Source organism: Penaeus japonicus, unplaced genomic scaffold (genome assembly GCF_977035675.1).
Source record: "Penaeus japonicus unplaced genomic scaffold, GWHDUDI00000001_assembly GWHDUDI00000041, whole genome shotgun sequence".
Lineage (NCBI taxonomy): Eukaryota > Metazoa > Arthropoda > Malacostraca > Decapoda > Penaeidae > Penaeus > Penaeus japonicus.
The window spans coordinates 19,631,199-19,636,198 of NW_028234443.1; the positions used below are offsets into that span (position 1 = coordinate 19,631,199).

At 38.8% G+C, this 5,000-nt stretch overlaps 1 protein-coding gene across 1 annotated transcript in view; it reads right to left on the minus strand.

Moving 5' to 3' along the window:
• The window catches only part of LOC122244860 (uncharacterized), a 13,065-nt gene that overhangs the window by 6,817 nt on the left and 1,248 nt on the right, over positions 1 to 5,000 (minus strand). The gene's annotated exons all lie outside the window — the stretch shown is intronic.

Consider the following 5,000-nt stretch of genomic DNA (forward strand, 5'->3'; position numbering starts at 1 on the left):
GCTGATTAATATTGATTAAAATCTGTATTTGAGTTGATAAACGGTTATATTCTACAGCTGAAGGTACTCAATGTTCTGTCTAGTTAATATGTACTACAAGCTTTCAAAGTTCTTCCTGTACAGTCAAAGTGATATTTGAGTTGAAAACTCATATTCTTGAACTCACCAATGTTGTCAAATAAACTAACAAGCAGTCAGTGTGTACAGTCCAAAGTGATACTGCATCTCACAGATACTGAAAATTCAACGGAAAACACTACCAAATAGAATGGAAAAGAGTGATAGAGCAGCAAGAATAGACAGGCGAGTTGGTCAGACAGTCAGTGTCTAGGGAGCAAAACCTATAAATGAATAGAAGAGCAAACACAAGTAGGCGAAGGGGTGGGGGGGGGGGGCAAGGAGTAGGACTGGGGACCGACAAAAACATCAAGAAGCAAACACAGCAGGTTCGAGAGTGCGTCTGCCTGTGACCCCTTCCATAGCAACACTGGTTATGCCAACGGTCGCTACACCAGATACACAGAAGACGTGGATATAGAGAGATCTTTCGATGCATATTAATAAAAATTATAGTACTAATAAAAAAAATACATCAGAAAGGCTACGGCAATTAACCAATGCGCATTGTAACTGAAATCCGCAATCCATATTCATTAAATAAATGGGCAAGGGGTATATAACATCTTTAACACATGGTACAGTATGTGATTTAAAAATTATCCAAAGGCTCTTTTAAGCATGCGGTCGTCGCCGGCTACTGCAACGAAAGCAATAACTAGTCGGTGAAGCAAGCAAGCAAAACAACAGATCACTTTTTGGCACTGAGCCTGAGTTTGCGTCATCTCACTTCTTTTCACCCCCTACCCATCTAGCCCCCCTCCCCGGTCACCTCCTTCCCCCTCCCTTCATGGTTCCCTTGGATACATGACTTCAAAATTCTCTCCGCATTATTGTTTTTCCATTCTAAGATAATAAGACAGTGGTGATATTAGATATCCCTACTTGTTTTTTTCCTTGAAATCTCGGCACCAACAGATTCTTGCAAGATATTTATAAGTATAATGGACGGTGAATAATTGTCATCACTTTAGACTTTATAAATTGAACAAACTAGTGTTTAAATTTAGGTACGGTGGTAATTGGAACACCTACCTCACTTCTGAGCTCAGAATAATAATCTGAAAATATACTAGCTACTTCGCAAACGATTCAACAGCACTGATGCAATGAATAAGACACACACTGTAAGCCGGCTTACAAGGTTACAGAGAGTCCGGGTATGACCTCCACCCCCCCCCCTCAGTAGATAGTCAGCATCTTGCCCTCCTTACCCAAGACAGCATCTCCCCTCTCTCTACCCCCAGATACTCAGCACCTCCCCTCCCCACTCCCTCTTCGTTCAGTCTATGCAACATTACCAGCAACCTTGCACAAGATTATGCGTAATCCTGGACATATGACGGTGAGATCGAAAACAGATGCACTTATTCTACACTCTATGTATTCTTTAAGACTGGGTACGGCCGAGCTGTGAGGTTGGTTAACCATATGACTTTTAATCAGTAACAAGCCCGGATTTGGGCTTACTCAACTATGTGCATCCCTGAAAAGGCCTCTCAAATAGTCGAGGTCTTTATTTTAGTTCCCTTTGTTATTTGATATTTTTAGCATATATATTCACACACACATATATATATATATAATATATATATATATATATATATATATATATATATATATGTATATATAAGTATATATATATATATATATGATAATAATAATAATAATAATTACGATGATAACGATAATGATAACAATAATGATAATAACAAAACAATAACGATAATAACAATTAAAACAATAACATTAATAATAATGATAACGATAATAATAATGATAATAACAATAATAATATTGATAGCAATTATAATATTAGACAGGTTCGGTTGTTATGCAGTTTTCTCTCGCCATAAAGGGAGCTTCTTACAAATTGGGAATTTTCTGTATACAACCCTAGTATCAATTATGATTAATAAGCGTGTTGATAAATATATAAGCACAACACAGCATTCAAACATTTAAAATTATTCACGATGAGTAAGCGTTCATATTCCCTTTTTTCATAACATTCATGTAAGTTCTCAGATCAAATTTATTAACATGGTGTAACTGCGAATTATTGGAATAATTGAGTGGAAGAATACTAACCACTACAGAGTCCTGAAAGAGGACTTGGAATCAAACATGTGTACGTGACCTAATGCACGTCGCCCGGCGCATTTAAATCTCTACCCTATATTCACGCATCGTAAGGTCGATTGCCCATTATTCTTGATCGGTAAAACAGGGGTTCACTGAAATAGCATACTAGTTATGCTGACCAACATGATGATATGGCAATTATGAAAATAATTGAGCAGGTTTAGAGATACAAAAAAGTTATGGGATGGAAATACAAATAGTTATAATAATAATAATGATCACAACTATGATGCTAATAATAATGATAATAATAATAACGATGCTAATAATGATAATAATAATAATAATAACAGTAGTGATAATAATAATGCTAAAATGACAATTCTAATGCATTTTATAAGAATTATAGCACAACGATGATAATGAAACTACTACTACTACTAATAATAATAATACTGATAATTCATGATAATAATGATAAGGTAAATTTTCCGAATAACGGCGCGTTACTTAATACCACAAAAGTGGTATCGACGGATTCCTCTCAATCTCTATTATTCATATATAGTAGATATAATGCGCGATTCCACGCCTGTGCCCCACAATCTGGGTCCCCTTTTTTAAAGGTACTTCGTGCTCCCTTGTGATACTTCGGGACATATTTCGTATGCAAAATCTTAACCCACCTACCTAACTTTGCCTAGTTTTTAAGTTAGCCCTAGCCAAGGGGGAGCTTTGCCCCCCCCTGGACCCCCTTCCCCTATTCAGGGCACTTCGTGCAAGATACCTGGTGAAAAATACCTCGATAACCACCATCCTCGGCCTGAAATTCAAACATGGTTGTGTTTACGTATTTACGGCAACTGACGAGCTGTGGACTTGGAACCCTCTATAAATTACCTGTATGCGCTGTTCTGTTCTCTCAATAGATGGCGCAATTTCCCCATTGTTTACAGTATAATTATAGAGTGCCCTCTATTGAGTGGTCACGTCATTATTGATCCTAGTTGCATATCCTGAGGAATATATGAAATGAAGTTTCAGTTGCTGTCATCATGGCGCAGTGTGGTCTCGGCATCATCATCTATCTGAAGGTCTCTGGAAGTGGGGGGGGGGGGGGGGGGGGCGGTATTAGGGGGTAGCATCTATCATTATATCACGAATTCAAAACCAGGGGGGGGTTAGGTAGGTGTTACGGGAGGTTGGCTTGGCTTACTTCAAAACCAGGCAAAGGTAGGTAGGTAGGTAGTATGGGTAAGATTGGGAGGGGGGGGGGGGTGGGGGCGAAGGGGCACGAAGTGCCTGCCCTCCCCCTTGGGGGGAAAACCAGGGAAAATAGGCATTGGTTTTGGTGGGTTAGCGCTAACTTGAAAACTAGCAAAGTAGGTAACTGATGCATACCGAAATTCTCCCGGTCCATGCCCTTAGGCCCTCAATTCCCCGATTGTGGGGCATAGGGGCCCTATCGCGGGAAAATCGATATATATATGCTCGGCGAACGCGGGGGTGTGTGTGTGTGTGTGTGTGTGTGTGTGTGTGTGTGTGTGTGGTGTGGTGTGTGGTTGTGGTGTGTGTGTGTGTGTGTGTGTGTGTGTGTGGGTGAGGAGAGAGAGGTTGAGAAAGAGAGGAGAGAGGAGAGAGAGAGAGAGAGAGAGAGGAAGAGAATCAATACCACTTACGTGGGTGTGTAAGTAACACGACGCTATTTTTTCGGTATTTTGCCAGTAATAAATAACGATGGATCTATAGTGGTCTCGGCATCATCATCTATCATAAGTATCACGAAGTGCTCTGAATAGGGGGGGGGGGTATTAGGGGCGTAGATCCCCCTTGGCTGGGGCTTACTTCAAAACCAGGCAAAGGTAGGTAGGGTTAGGTAGGTAATTGGGGTAAGATTTCACATACGAAATATGGGCCGAAGTAGCACGAAGTGCCTTAAAAAAAGGGGGGGGTCCAGGGGGGCCGAAGCCCCTCCCCCCTTGGTTAGCGCTAACTTGAAAACTAGGCAAAGTTAGGTAGGTTGTTGCATACGAAATATGCCCGGTCTTCATATTTTAGCCCTCAATTCCCCTAATCTACTTCATGCCCTCCCCTACTATCGGAACCCAGATTGTGGGGCATAGGGGCGGAATCACGGGTAAAATCGACTATATATGTGCGCGCGCGGGCGTGTGTGTGTGTGTGTGTGTGTGTGTGTGTGTGTGTGTGTGTGTGTGTGTGTGTGTGTGTGTGTGTGTGTGTGTGTGTGTGTGTGAGAGAGAGAGAGAGAGAGAGAGAGAGAGAGGAATCCATCAATACCACTTTTGTGGTATTTAGTAACACGACGCTATTCGGAAAATTTGCCAGTAATAATAACGATGATAATGGTAATAATAATGATAGTAATAATATATGATCAAAATAATGAAATTATATAATTATAATTGTTATCATTATCATTATGATGCTAATGATAATAATGATTATATTGTTAGTAGTGATTATAATTATAATGATAATAGTAATGAAAAAATAATAATGATAATGATAGTAATAATAATAACAATGATAATTATGAAAATAAAAAATAATAAAAAAAATGATAGCAATAAGGATAATAAGGCTACTAATAATGATATTAATAATAATAGTAATGATTATAATTTTATTATTATAATCCTGATAATAATAATGATAAAAATATGATAATGAAAAGATCCGAAATAACAAGAGAATTAATGGTAATATAATAATAACCGTGATTTGAAGAATAGCTATAATGAATGCCATTATTGTAACCATGGTACTAAAAACTATAT